The 16,559-nt window shown below is 36.9% G+C and overlaps 1 protein-coding gene across 1 annotated transcript in view; it reads left to right on the plus strand.

Moving 5' to 3' along the window:
- The first annotated feature begins 8,842 nt into the window (after positions 1-8,842).
- The window catches only part of LOC142340909 (uncharacterized), a 59,967-nt gene continuing 52,250 nt past the window's right edge, over positions 8,843-16,559 (plus strand). Inside the window, exon 1 of the mRNA XM_075391682.1 lies at positions 8,843-9,043. The gene's annotated coding sequence lies outside the window, so the exon portion shown is untranslated. The remainder of the gene's footprint in view (positions 9,044-16,559) is intronic.

The raw sequence follows: 16,559 nt of genomic DNA on the forward strand, positions 1-16,559 counted from the left end.
AGCTTGTGTCAGCTTTACTAACTGGAGCAAAGATTCCAAAGGGAATCAACTCTGAAAAGTGTTTATCAACAGTCAATAGATACAGATGTAGAAAAATATTCGTAAAAATATTGAACAAGTTCGAAGTGAAAGAAACCTTCGAGAAAGAATGGTATTTGCCCCAAAATTCAGTACTAAACCCGATCAAGCCTGGCAAAGCAAGACGCGTTTGCAATGCTGCATCAAAGTACAAAGAAGTATGCCTAAATGACAAGCCACCAGCAGAGCTTGATCTGCTACATGGGTTAACTGGAACAATATTCATATTTCGTGAAGGACTAATAGCCCTGAGCGCTAACATCGAATCAATGTTTTTAAAAGAGCAAGTTCCCGAACAGAACAGAAGTTGCTTGAGGTTCCTATGGCGTCCGAGAACTAACGAACCTGTTGAGATATACGAATATCAGCGTCTTGTATGTAGAGCTACGAGTTCTCCAACTTATGCAAACTATGCTATCAAGCGAATGGCACCGGACAACAAAAAAAGTATCCAATTGCAGCAAAGGCAATACAAAACAACTTCTACACGGACGATTTCATCAAATCGGAAGAAACCCAAGAAGAAGCAATTGAAGTTTTCAATCAACTTTAAACTCTTCTCTCACAACATGGATTTGAACTGAAGAAGTGGATAAGATGCAGTTACCGAAGCAATCCCAGAAGACTTGAAGTCAATCAACAACACGAAGCAAGTCGAAGGGGAACCCAAAACGGAGGCATTTTCAGTGCTAGGACTGCAATGGACTGTAAAGTGGAGCCTGGTGTCGGAACAGAATTCTTGAGATGGAAAGAACACCTTCCGATTGTAGCTGAAACAAGCATCAATAGAAGATACTTCAACAGAGAGAAGGACAGAACCGAACTTCATGTGTTTGCTGACGCATCTGAAGACACGATGTGTGCAGCGGCGTATCTACGTTCACAACCAAAAGAAAACTCAGCTGACTTAGCATTTGTCATTGGAAAATGCAGAATGGCACCGATGAGGCATCTTTCCATACCCCGACTGGAACTACAAGCGGCAAACATGACAGTGAGATTGAAAGAACAGATAGTCAAGGTACATGAAATAAAGATACTAGTTGCTGTTTTTGGTCAGACTCAAATACAGTTTCGTAGTGGATACACAGTTCCCATTATAAACGACCAGTGTTTGTGGCCAATCGAGTGGCTGAGATACTGGATACAACTGATGTTTAACAGTGGAAACAGGTGAGCAGTATCAACAACTCAGCGGATATTGGCATCAGAGCAACCAATATTACGGAAATGAAGAGAAGTAAGTGGCTCACTGGACTGGCCTGGCTGAAGCGACTGGAGAGTGATTGGCCAGAGCATGTGAACCTAATCTTTGCATCAGATGAAAAGAATACACCCTCATCAGTTTCCTGATAAAGTCTGAAGAAAAGAAAACTGTCATTCAGTGGGAACAATTCAGTAACTTCAACAGACTAGTGAATACACTGACATATGTACAGCGATTATTTAGCAAAAATACAAACCAGCGACACTTGTAGTCAGCACTGAAGAAAAAGTAAAGGGAAAAGCAAGAATCTCCAAGTTACTATAACAAGAACAGTTTGGTGAAGAGATGAAGTCTCTCAAAGTTGAAAAAGAAAATCCCAAAAGCAGCAAAACCCTACAATTCTTACCCTTTCTAGATGGAGAAGGACTTATTTGAGCCAAAGACAGAATAGGCAAAAGTCAATTGGACTTCAATTCAAAGCGTCCAATTTTGTTAAATTGAAAATATCATGCTGTTGAGTTATTCTTGCGAAACGAGCACAAGGACAATCAACACGAAGGCACTGAGCATGTGAGAAAACTTTGCTTAGCAGAAGATGTGAATACTAGGCATACGGAACGCCTTAAGATCAATCAAGAACAAGTGTGTTACCTGCAGAAAATGCATAGCACAGACGACAGCACCAGTAGTGACAGATCAACCAGAAGAGCGGTTATATGTTTCAACAGCCTTTGCAAATGTTGGAGTTGACTGATTTGACCCTTTCAATGTGAAGATTCGGCGAAGGAACGAAAAGCGATGGTGTTGTCGCTTTACTTGTCTAACTATGAGAGCGGTGCATATAGAAGTGACACCCAAGTTAGACAAAGATAGTTGTCCCAATGAAATAATGAGATTTACTGCACAAAGAGGCAAACCGAGTACAATCATCAGTGACAACGGGACAAACTTTGTTGCAACTGAAAGAGAACTTGCAGAGTATGTTGTGGCATGGAACGAAAAAGGGATAGAAAAACATCTAATTCAACGGCTAATCAGATGGAAATACAACCCATCCGCAGCACTCCACTTTGGAGGAGTATGGGAACGGTTGATGAGAAGTTGCAAAAAAGCAACGTATGCAGTGTTGGGGAACAGATCACTCATTGAGGAGGGTCTTTCAACAACCATGTGTATTTTAGGGAAGACATTGAACGCAAGACCTTTGACTCCAGTCAGTTCTCATGTTAGAGACTTAGAAGAATTGACCCCCAACCACTTCTTGCTTGGCGACAGGAAGGTTTGTTTACCCTATCTACCATTCGCAAAAAAATTTGTTGATCATCGAAAACTCTTTCGGCAAACTCAAGCCTATGGAAATCGCATATGGGACAGATTTCCCAAAGAATATCTTCCAACTCTGAATAATCGGCGAAAACAGCGATCTACGGCGAACGAAACTTTTAAAGAACGCAATCTTGTTTGCCTGATCGAAAACGGCAATAAACGTGGATGCTATGATCTAGGTCGAATTACGAAGACCAACAACGGGTCTGACGGCGTGATTCGATTAGCGATATTTTGAACGAACGATGGAGTTTACAGGAGACCAGGAGTGAAGCTCTTCCCATTACTACCTGGAAACGATGTTTTCGCAATGAAAAACAGGACTCAGAAACAATGAGCCATCTGAAGACTCTACTGACAGGCAAAGCAAGGTCGTCAAACTCTGGAATGGGCTATTCTAGACAGTTCTATGGTGCTGCAAGGAGCATTCTGGAGAAAAACTTTGGAAGGGCTTATATGATCATTGATGCACAACTGGGGAGTCTTCGCAAAGCAAATCTGGTGAAACCTCGCGACTCAACAGGTCTAATCAATTGCTCAATTATTATTGTTTTGAACTTTTTCAATGTCCTCAAGGAGGTCAAGCACATTGGTAATCTGCAATCAGGCTCGACCTTGTATATGACAGTAGATAAACAACCTCAAGTTCTCAAAGAGATGTGGTGGTTCTATGATGATGATAAAGATGAAGATTGGCCTGATCTATCCATGTCGGAAAAAAAGCTATCTAAGATAGCATTTGTGCACTAAGGTTTCTCAGCTTTCAAAGGAGAGAGAAGAGAAGAAGACCAAAGAGGCACAAATAGAGACAAACGGTTCTCAAAAACATCGAACTTCAGTTCTAGTTCAAACGTGAAGCAAACGAAGCAAATGCAAAGTGATCACTGTCCGCTAGATGATAACACTTATATAATATGGAACTGTTTTTTTCAGGAACATGTGTGTGAATGATCGGTACGCAGCAGTGAGGAAACAACGCTTATGTTACTGATGTGTAGGCAAAGGACATGCAACCAAAAATTGTAAAGTCAATGCGTGCGGCACTAATAGACGTATCAAGAAGCACAACTGATTGCTACACTCAGAAAACCAAATGAACGAGGGCAATCACGCAGTCAACGTAAGCGCAGCAACAATCAATCAGAGTAACGAAGTTACAAACTTTCTACAGATAGTTCCCGTCTCAATACAGAGCGGTGGCAACAGGCTAAACACATATGCTTTCATCGATAGTGGATCAACGGTTTCATTCATCGGTCAAAGTGTGCAAGAGAAGTTACGAGCCCAAGGCACCGATGTGACGCTCAACATAGCTGGTATACACGGAACAAAGGATCTGAAGACAGAAAAAGTTCCTCTTAAAACAAGGGACTACAATCAAAGGTGCATTCAATCGAAGCATTTGCAGATCCTTCAATCTCCTTGGGGAACAAAAACTACAACTACAACGAATGGAAGCAAAGCTTCAATTACTTGGGTGTTCTACCCAACAAAAGCTTCAACTTGATGGAAGTTGGCATCAACCTTGGTCAAGATGCTTATGAGCTACACCGCCCATTGGGCTACAAGATAGTAACACGAAGTGAACCTTTCGCCGTTCTAACAAAGCTAGGATCAGTAGTCAGTGGACCCATGAAGGGGAAGAGAAGACAAAATATTTGTCATTTCGCCTTCAGAGAGGATGTGAAAATTGCTGAAAATATCCAAAACCTGGTGAGACAAAGAAATCTACGCTTCCAAGATCAACGTTGTCAGTCAGTCAAAAAAGGAACTGCAGGCACAAAAGGTACTAGAGAGTACAACAAAAATCACAGGCGAGCAGTACGAAGTGGGAATGCTGTGGAGTGAACCACAGCCAAACCTAGCGAACAACTACAGCTCAGCTTGTGTCAGCTTTACTAACTGGAGCAAAAATTCCAAAGGGAATCAAATCTGAAAAGTGTTTATCAACAGTCAATAGATACAGATATAGAAAAGGTATTCGTAAAAATATTGAACAAGTTCGAAGTGAAAGAAACCTTCGAGAAAGAATGGTATTTGCCCCAAAATTCAGTACTAAACCCGATCAAGCCTGGCAAAGCAAGACGCGTTTGCAATGCTGCATCAAAGTACAAAGAAGTATGCCTAAATGACAAGCTACCAGCAGGGCTTGTCTGCTAAATGGGTTAACTGGAACAATATTCATATTTCGTGAAGGACCAATAGCCCTGAGCGCTAACATCGAATCAATGTTTTTAAAAGAGCAAGTTCCCGAACAGAACAGAAGTTGCTTGAGGTTCCTATGGCGTCCGAGAACTAACGAACCTGTTGAGATATACGAATATCAGCGTCTTGTATTTAGAGCTACGAGTTCTCCAACTTATGCAAACTATGCTATCAAGCGAATGGTACCGGACAACAAAAAAAGTATCCAATTGCAGCAAAGGCAATACAAAACAACTTCTACATGGACGATTTCATCAAATCGGAAGAAACCCAAGAAGAAGCAATTGAAGTTTTCAATCAACTTTAACCTCTTCTCTCACAACATGGATTTGAACTGAAGAAGTGGATAAGATGCAGTTACCGAAGCAATCCCAGAAGACTTGAAGTCAATCAGCAACACGAAGCAAGTCGAAGTGGAACCCAATACGGAGGCGTTTTCAGTGCTAGGACTGCAATGGACCGTAAAGTGGAGCCTGGTGTCGGAACAGAATTCTTGAGATGGAAAGAACACCTTCCGATTGTAGCTGAAACAAGCATCAATAGAAGATACTTCAACAGAGAGAAGGACAGAACCGAACTTCATGTGTTTGCTGACGCATCTGAAGACACGATGTGTGCAGCGGCGTATCTACGTTCACAACCAAAAGAATACTCAGCTGACTTAGCATTTGTCATTGGAAAATGCAGAGTGGCACCGATGAGGCATCTTTCAATACCCCGACTGGAACTACAAGCGGCGGGCGTCATGACAGTGAGATTGAAAGAACAGATTGTCAAGGAACATGAAATGAAGATACTAGTTGCTGTTTTTGGTCAGACTCAAATACAGTTTTGTAGTGGATACACAGTTCCCATTATAAACGACCAGTGTTTGTGGCCAATCGAGTGGCTGAGATACTGGATACAACTGATGTTTAACAGTGGAAACAGGTGAGCAGTATCAACAACTCAGCGGATATTGGCACCAGAGCAACCAATATTACGGAAATGAAGAGAAGTAAGTGGCTCACTGGACTGGCCTGGCTGAAGCGACTGGAGAGTGATTGGCCAGAGCATGTGAACCTTATCTTTGCATCAGATGAAAAGAATACACCCTCATCAGTTTCCTGATAAAGTCTGAACAAAAGAAAACTGTCATTCAGTGGGAACAATTCAGTAACTTCAACAGACTAGTGAATACACTGACATATGTACAGCGATTATTTAGCAAAAATACAAACCAGCGACACTTGTAGTCAGCACTGAAGAAAAAGTAAAGGGAAAAGCAAGAATCTCCAAGTTACTATAGCAAGAACAGTTTGGTGAAGAGATGAAGTCTCTCAAAGTTGAAAAAGAAAATCCCAAAAGCAGCAAAACCCTACAATTCTTACCCTTTCTAGATGGAGAAGGACTTATTTGAGCCAAAGACAGAATAGGCAAAAGTCAATTGGACTTCAATTCAAAGCGTCCAATTTTGTTAAATTGAAAACATCATGCTGTTGAGTTATTCTTGCGAAACGAGCACAAGGACAATCAACACGAAGGCACTGAGCATGTGAGAAAACTTTGCTTAGCAGAAGATGTGAATAATAGGCATACGGAACGACTTAAGATCAATCAAGAACAAGTGTGTTACCTGCAGAAAAGGCATAGCACACACGACAGCACCAGTAGTGACAGATCAACCAGAAGAGCGGTTATATGTTTCAACAGCCTTTGCAAATGTTGGAGTTGACTGATTTGACCCTTTCAATGTGAAGATTCGGCGAAGGAACGAAAAGCGATGGTGTTGTCGCTTTACTTGTCTAACTATGAGAGCGGTGCATATAGAAGTGACACCCAAGTTAGACAAAGATAGTTGTCCCAATGAAATAATGAGATTTATTGCACAAAGAGGCAAACCGAGTACAATCATCAGTGACAACGGGACAAACTTTGTTGCAACTGAAAGAGAACTTGCAGAGTATGTTGTGGCATGGAACGAAGAAGGGATAGAAAAACATCTAATTCAACGGCTAATCAGATGGAAATACAACCCATCCGCAGCACTCCACTTTGGAGGAGTATGGGAACGGTTGGTGAGAAGTTGCAAAAAAGCAACGTATGCAGTGTTGGGGAACAGATCACTCATTGAGGAGGGTCTTTCAACAACCATGTGTATTGTAGGGAAGACATTGAACGCAAGACCTTTGACTCCAGTCAGTTCTCATGTTAGAGACTTAGAAGAATTGACCCCCAACCACTTCTTGCTTGGCGACAGGAACGTTTGTTTACCCTATCTACCATTCGCAGAAAAATTTGTTGATCATCGAAAACTCTTTCGGCAAACTCAAGCCTATGGAAATCTCATATGGGACAGGTTTCCTAAAGAATATCTTCCAACTCTGAATAATCGGCGAAAACAGCGATCTACGGCGAACGAAACTTTTAAAGAACGCAATCTTGTTTGCCTGATCGAAAACGGCAATAAACGTGGATGCTATGATCTAGGTCGAATTACGAAGACCAACAACGGGTCTGACGGCGTGATTCGATTAGCGATATTTTGAACGAACGATGGAGTTTACAGGGGACCAGGAGTGAAGCTCTTCCCATTACTACCTGGAAACGATGTTTTGGCGATGAAAAACAGGACCGGCGATGTTGTGGCTGAGCCCACTAAGTCAATAATCAAATTGAATAGCGCTTCAAGACCCTTTCAAGCATTAAAGCAAGAATAGCATGAAGAGCGAAATTTAATGCTACATTCCATCGAAGCCAGACAGATTTGTTCACTTAGTTCAGAATTTATATTTAGCAGTTAATATTAGTACACAATCGTCAAACATGAAGTTAAACTGAAACTCACATTAGTACTACACTATTATTGCCACGTATTCAAGTGTTCACAATCACACAAATTTAGCTCGAACGGAGCAAGAGATTACCCAATTTAGTGAGCCAAACTCGATGAGATGAATTTTGCAATTTTCATATCAATTCAGAGAGTGCGGGGCACTGTAAACGGTATCGCGAACCCTAAACTCAGTGTATTGAGAGAATCTTACAACATAGTAATCTACAACCAATCAGAGATACAACTTTGACATGTACGGCAGTACAAATAGAGCTTGAAAAACTACCAAAAATCAGAAGAAACTGAAGTAAATTATTTGTTATCGTGTTTTGTTTCTGTAGATCATAGTAGTGATCATATTAGTACAGTTTTCACTTTACTTTGACTTGTGAAAAAGAATTAACTTTGATTTTCTCAAAAGTTTCGTTCTGAGGAACAAAGTTCCTAAGTAAGAGAAACTCTGTGCAAAGCACATAGTCAGTTGCTCATACTGGTTTTAACGAAGCCTAGAATAGTTTTGATATTTGAGGTTATTGAAGCCAATTAAGAAACGGAAAGTTGTTTATCAAATTCAATCAGATTTATAATATCTGAATTGCTATGAAGGCCCCCCGTTTAACAAGGAGGTTCGCTACAAACTTGAAATTTGGTTGAAAGTTACTTGAAGTCATCCTTAACCATTTGTTAGGAGCAGAATTCCCAATTTCGAATTATAAGTAGAGTTTTTGACAAAACTCAAGCAAAATTTGATTGTTTCAATTTAAATTATTTTGTTGTTCTGAGAGAAACAAGTTGGTTATTCAGCAAAGCTGATTTATAAATTGTTGCGTATATGGAATTGCAAAACCGACCCAAGGAAAACTCCAATGTACCTTTTTGTATGAAAATTACTAGTTTGTCGAAAGCATTCATTTGCTCTAGTTACTCTGTTAAAAACTTTCTGTCGGGTGTTTGCACTCAAGCTCAAAATCAGCGGTTTCTTTCATACTGTTGAGCAACTTTTCACACGGCCAGAAGTACATAATTATGTAGATATTTATTGTGTGTATGGATTATTTGAAAATAATGTTTTGGGATTTTAGCTGGTTTCTCACATTATTTAAAGAAAGCAGTTATTCGACAGTGTTCTGGATGTTTAGGGTAACCAATGTGGTTGCAAAAACGGCTATTGTAGTTGGCGCAACAATTTTAGCTAGACCTGTAGGTATTGTTGCGGTTACGTCAATTACAACTGGCGAAGTTGCAGTTGATATTGCAGATGGAGACTACACAGCAGCTGCTATTGATGCAGGTTTTTGAGTGCTTAGTCTCGCAACTTGTGGAGTATCTGCTGCAGCAAACGAAGCTGCAAAAAGGGTGCTGCAGAAGCCGGAAAACAAGCGGCCAGAGGCGCGGCTAAATCTGCAGCTAAGGTAATATTTGTAGGTGCAGTACATGTACAGCAAAATCACTTGCAATGGAAACTTTCTACTTGCTCAGATTTTTGCGCTCATAAGTTTGACCAAAAGCGCGTATTAAAAAATAAACGATAAACTCCTTCAATCCAAACGCTATCTTTTCAGAGGTAGATAATCCGTAACCCTTTACTCCCGCCTCACTAATCGCTGTAGAGGTCATAATCACTCACTATTCGTCGCTGTAGAGGTCATAATCACTCACTATTCGCTGTTGATTTATCTTGATTTTTGATGACACCCCATTGAACATATTAAATTACATATAACTCATCGCATCTTACCTAATTTAGAACTCTGTCGCGGCTTCAAAACACAAGAGGTCGCGTATTAAATTGGAGAAAAGCGCTTGTCGCCAACATGGTGGCATTTTTTAAGATATGAACAACCATTTCTGATTTTCCAAAATAATAAGGATGCTCGTTAATGTGCGTTCGCACATGATGTTCCGACCCGAGCTCATCTACACTTTTGACATAATTGTCAACCAAATGAAGAGATAATAAAAATAGATGTTTGAGTTTTTAAAAAAGTTTAAAAACCCAACTACTTGTTGAATTACATAATGCCATGCCTCATCAGAGCGCTGACGAGATCTTTCATTGAAAAACTACGAAAAAGAAAAACAAACAACAAAAGAAGCAAAAACAAAAATTTCACGGCAAAAATTAAGTATCTAAATTTGAACGCACCTAGTAACAACGCCAAAATGCAATCGTATAAAACCTTAACTGCACATATTTACTTTGTCCATACTATACAGCAGATGGCAAGGATCCTTGATGAGACTAGGCAAAACGTCGACAAAAGGAAATAATAAGGCGAAATTGAAAAATCAATCAATTTTTTTTCAAATCAAGTACTTTCTAAAGTCTTAAAAATCATTAGCTTTTAACGAAATAATTCTTAATAAATTTACTAAACATTCATTATGAAACCAACATTTTCAGTCATACTAATGCAACTAGAATTATAGTGAAGGATTAAAAAAGTTTATTTGGGCCACATTTGAAAATCATTGGGATCTGTTATTACCCGAATGTGCTAAAGTAGAGAAAAAGAAACACAAGTACACCACTGAAAATTTTATTTAAACGCTAATTGTCCATAAACAAAACATCAGTTACGACATGATATCACTAGACAATTAAAGTTTTTGAACACAGGAAATTGAAGGACACATCTCAATGATGAGAAAAAGTTACATGTTGACGAAAAAAACAACAAAAAGTGAAAAGTTTAAAAAAATCATTGAAAATGTATAATATCAAAAACTTTGAGACTATTCGCTAACAAATGCCCACCTCGGGTAACAGAATCCTTGCATACTCAATTACAAGCTTTTGAGACCGGTCAGCATTTTACGCCTACCTAAAAAAAATAGCCAAAAAACCCCTAATTCAAAAACAAATTGAGCAAGAAAAGTGTCGAAGCCTTTAAAAAATAACTCTTCTGTATTGACTTCTCTATCAACCACTAATTTTTAACAGCATGAAATTCTTTCTTTTCAATTTGACTTCAAATTATCAAAAATTATGAAAAAATACATAAAAACCACGAAATTTCTGAGAAAACCGTTCGTATCAAGGCCATTAAACTCAATTGCTTTCAGCGAAAGGCAATAAAAGTGTTCGATGGGTGCATAAGAGTTGTTTCATGATAGGATGACAATGATTTTTGTCATTGACAAGTCATCGATACGGTAAGACATTACAATAAGTCAATGACTAAGAAAACAAGAACAAAAACAGGCAAAAACCAAAAAATCTATAGAAAAGTGGGAGAAGAAAGTGTCGCAGCCATTTTAACCATATCCTTTCGACTGAAAATTTTATTTATGCTCCATTAAACGTGTTCTCAAAACCATTGCGAGCTATCAAACTTAGGATAATGTGATAAGATTTCAACAGGAAACAAAAATAAAAAAGTAACGAAAAATTTAAATTTTTTTCTCGAAACTTGTGGCATCGAAACCATAAAACCAGAAGTTAGAAAAAAACGGAAACCAGTATAAAATAGACTGCGGTAGAAGGCAAGGAGAGAGTTCTGGTCATTACTGAGAATTTCTTACAAATCATGAAAATTGGTTAATGTTCAAAAAACTTTTTTGAAAAATCATTTTAAGTCTTAACAGACAATAAGTTCAATAGCTTTCAACAGAATTCTATGAAAACGCTCAATCATAACCCAATTGAAAGACGAAGATGTTTGTCATGCATGGGTAATCAATAAAATATCACAATAAGTCATGGCTATGAAAACAACAAATACAGGCAAAACCAAAACATCAGTAGAAAAGTGCAAGAAGAAAGTGTCGAAGCCATTTAAACCATAAGCTTTTCTCTTAAAACTTTATCTATGATCCATTGACTGTCTTCCCTAAACCAACGGGAGCTATCCAAATTAGGATAATGTGATAAAATTTCAAAAGGATTCAAAAATACGAAAATCTCCAAAAACTTTAAAACTGTTTTTGAAATCTTGTGGCATCGGAGTCATAAAAGCAATGGTTAGAAGATGAAACCGCTAAACTGATTAATTTTGGTTGCAGTAGAAAGGAAGGGGATCCTGTCAGTACTGAGGCTGACATACAGTTTACGGAAATATGTTTATGATTGGTTAATGTTTTTAAAAAATTTCGAAAAGTTATGTGTAAAGTTCTAACAGCCATTAGCTGTCCAATCAAAGCACTGAATAGCTTCACTAATGCTCATTACAAAAACCGTTGCACTTTTAGTCAATGATTCAATGCAATAGGGCTCCAAAAACCAGTAAAACCTCAAAAAAAATCAAAATTTCATTAAAAATTACAAAAAGCTCAGATTCGATGCCATAAAAAATATGTCCGATTCCTTGAAAACGTGTTGTTTGTTCAGTAGGCGTCCTTTTACTGTAAATCAATTCTATCATTAACCAAAAATTGATGTGAAAAGTGACCAGTCTCTAGGTGACCTCAAACAATATAATGTTTTCTTAAAAAACAGCTCTCAAATAGAGTTCGAATTCTTTTTTATAGTAAAATTCCTTATAAGACAAGAACTAGTCTTTTTTATCACCTTTCGTGTATAAGGAATTCAAGATTGATTCCTTTTGTGGCATGAAATGCAATTTTGAATGAAATATTTTTAAAGAAAATATCATAATTTGGAGAAAAAATATACTAAAAGTGAACGAAAAGTTTAAAAACCTAACTACTTGTTGAATTACATAATGCCATGCCTCATCAGAGCGCTGACGAGATCTTTCATTGAAAAACTACGAGAAAGAAAAACAAACAACAAAAGAAGCAAAAACAGAAATTTCACGGCAAAATTTAAGTATCTAAATTTGAACGCACCTAGTAACAACGCCAAAATGCAATCGTATAAAACCTTAACTGCACATATTTACGTTGTCCATACTATACAGCAGATGGCAAGGATCCTTAATGAGACTAGGCAAAGCGTCGACAAAAGGAAATAATAAGGCGAAATTGAAAAATCAATCAATTTTTTTTCAAATCAAGTACTTTCTAAAGTCTTAAAAATCATTAGCTTTTAACGAAATAATTCTTAATAAATTTACTAAACATTCATTATGAAACCAACATTTTCAGTCATACTAATGCAACTAGAATTATAGTGAAGGATTAAAAAAGTTTATTTGGGCCACATTTGAAAGTCATTGGGATCTGTTATTACCCGAATGTGCTAAAGTAGAGAAAAAGAAACACAAGTACACCACTGAAAATTTTATTTAAACGCAAATTGTCGACAAACAAAACATCAGTTACGACATGATATCACTAGACAATTAAAGTTTTTGAACACAAGAAATTGAAGGACACATCTCAATGATGAGAAAAAGTTACATGTTGACGAAAAAACCAACAAAAAGTGAAAAGTTTAAAAAAATCATTGAAAATGTATAATATCAAAAACTTTGAGACTATTCGCTAACAAATGCTCACCTCGGGTAACAGAATCCTTGCATACTCAATTACAAGCTTTTGAGACCGGTCAGCATTTTACGCCTACCTAAAAAAAATAGCCAAAAAACCCCTAATTCAAAAACAAATTGAGCAAGAAAAGTGTCGAAGCCTTTAAAAAATAACTCTTCTGTATTGACTTCTCTATCAACCACTAATTTTTAACAGCATGAAATTCTTTCTTTTCAATTTGACTTCAAATTATCAAAAATTATGAAAAAATACATAAAAACCACGAAATTTCTGAGAAAACCGTTCGTATCAAGGCCATTAAACTCAATTGCTTTCAGCGAAAGGCAATAAAAGTGTTCGATGGGTGCATAAGAGTTGTTTCTTGATAGGATGACAATGATTTTTGTCATTGACAAGTCATCGATACGGTAAGACATTACAATAAGTCAATGACTAAGAAAACAAGAACAAAAACAGGCAAAAACCAAAAAATCTATAGAAAAGTGGGAGAAGAAAGTGTCGCAGCCATTTTAACCATATCCTTTCGTCTGAAAATTTTATTTATGCTCCATTAAACGTGTTCTCAAAAAGGAAAAGGAAAGGAGAGAGTTCTGGTCATTACTGAGAATTACAAATCATGAAAATTGGTTAATGTTCAAAAAACTTTTTTGAAAAATCATTTTAAGTCTTAACAGACAATAAGTTCAATAGCTTTAAACAGAATTCTATGAAAACGCTCAGTCATAACCCAATTGAAAGACGAAGATGTTTGTCATGCATGGGTAATCAATAAAATATCACAATAAGTCATGGCTATGAAAACAACAAATACAGGCAAAACCAAAACATCAGTAGAAAAGTGCAAGAAGAAAGTGTCGAAGCCATTTAAACCATAAGTTTTTCTCTTAAAACTTTATCTATGATCCATTGAACGTCTTCCCCAAACCAACGGGAGCTATCCAAATTAGGATAATGTGATAAAATTTCAAAAGGATTCAAAAAATGCGAAAATATCCAAAAACTTTAAAACTGTTTTTGAAATCTTGTGGCATCGGAGTCATAAAAGCAATGGTTAGAAGATGAAACCGCTAAACTGATTAATTTTGGTTGCAGTAGAAAGGAAGGGGATCCTGTCAGTACTGAGGCTGACTTACAGTTTACGGAAATATGTTTATGATTGGTTAATGTTTTTAAAAAATTTCGAAAAGTTATGTGTAAAGTTTTAACAGCCATTAGCTGTCCAATCAAAGCACTGAATAGCTTCACTAATGCTCATTACAAAACCCGTTGCACTTTTAGTCAATGATTCAATGCAATAGGGCTCCAAAAACCAGCAAAACCTCAAAAAAAATCAAAATTTCAATAAAAATTCCAAAAAGCTCAGATTCCATGCCATAAAAAATATGTCCGATTCCTTGAAAACGTGTTGTTTGTTCAGTAGGCGTCATTTTACTGTAAATCAAGTTTATCATTAACCAAAAATTGATATGAAAAGTGACCAGTCTCTAGGTGACCTCAAAAAATATAATGTTTTCTTAAAAAACGGCTCTCAAATAGAGTTCGAATTCTTTTTTATAGTAAACTTCCTTATAAGACAAGAACTTTTTTATCACCTTTCGTGTATAAGGAATTCAAGATTGATTCCTTTTGTGGCATGAAATGCAATTTTGAATAAAATATTTTTAAAGAAAAGATCATAATTTGGAGAAAAAATATACTAAAAGTGAACGAAATCATACCAAATATTACGTGAATCCTCGATAACTCCTCGAAAAATACGAAATTCAAAAAAAAAATTTAACTTCAAATTCTAGAATGGACGAGCTTTTTAATGATACCACTCACATTTATCTACGATGAATTTATCGATTGGCCAAAATTGACCGAAAAAAAACCCATTTGAGTATATAGTTCCTTCCCCCACACCATTGGGGTCGGAAAAAAAGGTCCAATGAAGATTGGCTGAACAGTTCATCCTAAAGCTTCTTGCCGTCTAAAAGTTTTGACTAGCTTGCCAGTTGCATTGAAGATTTAAATAAATAGTTTTTAAAAACAATTTTTGGAATACAGTTGCTGTCTTCATGGGCTTTGGTTCATACACCAGTCTTAAATGTAACTTAAATTGCCATGCGTATACAACAGCCAACACTTATTTTTATGTCAACAATTCCACCTAAAACTCGTCACACCCAAAAACAAACATAATTTAAAGGGATTTTTTGAAATTTGTGAAAATTAGCGGCACCGCTTTATCAGAGATTGATTGGAATTCAGTGACTGATTACTAGAGATACATTTCACGTTTTTTGACAGAGCTTTCTTTGATTGACGTAGAAGTCTATTGAGGTTTTTTTCTCTTTACAAAGAGCTTATAATACAGAAAACATCGAAAACATGAGCTTCCGTGAGCGAAAACTGAAGCAAATGAGAGTTGGTACTGCAAAATTAGATATTGATGGATTTTGGTGGTTCAATAGATATTGATCGATTTTGGCGGATTTATGCTCTTGCTGCTGATTAGCGGAGATGTCATGCGAATCTTATCGTTTATCAGGCCATAATTTTTAAGGATATTTTGCTGAAAAAACTGTTGGAATAAACCTTTGTCACTAGTGCCTGATATATCAGGCAGGGGGCAAATAAATAACGGCAAAATACTTAATAACTCTTGCAAGTAGGCAAAAACAGGGAACAAACAGATTTGTGTAAAGACAGCTAATCGTGACGGTATTTGAAAAAAACTAAGTGATTCACTACTTTTACTGCAAGACATCAGAGCAGAGGATAATCAGAGTTTCGTTACCATTCTTTTATAGTGAACAGAGAAATTCATTTGTGGAATTACTTTGGGACACTAGCGAGACATTACTCAGACATTATAGGGACATTAGTGGCACATTAATATTGCTTTTACAGATTCATTAGTACTTCTAGCGTGAGTTTTGCGTACTCGCGTTTACAAATAAAGCAACAATTGCACCATAAATGTTTTTAAGGGAGTATAAGTGTTATTTAGACTAAGTTCATTGATGAAGGTTGTTTACAAAGCTCATGTCAAGGCCTAAAGTGTCCCTAAAAACGAAAATTCAAAACTAGCTGTTACAATAACTGCTACATTAGGATAATAAAATACATAAATACTTCAAAAAACAGATTATTTAATGGAAAGAAAACTTGAGAAAACCCAAACAAGATCACTGAGAGTCTCTATACACTGGGGAGCATTCTATTAATTTTGGTTGCATTCGAATAACTCCTTGACTAGCTTGGAAAACAAATATATATATATATATATATATATATATATATACACACACACACACACACACACATATATATATATATATATATATATATATATATATATATATATATATATATATATATATATATATATATATATATATATAAGTAGTATAGTAAGTTGCTTAGTGCTTGTAGGGGGGGGGGTCCGGACCCCCCCCCCCCCTACAAGAAATTTTTCCTCTGAAAAAGTGAAATCTTGTAATTTTTTCAGAGTGTAAGGCAAATTACTCAAAAGTGATTTTTTGTTGA

Source organism: Convolutriloba macropyga, chromosome 6, assembly GCF_964194025.1.
Source record: "Convolutriloba macropyga chromosome 6, txConMacr16.3, whole genome shotgun sequence".
NCBI lineage: Eukaryota > Metazoa > Xenacoelomorpha > Acoela > Convolutidae > Convolutriloba > Convolutriloba macropyga.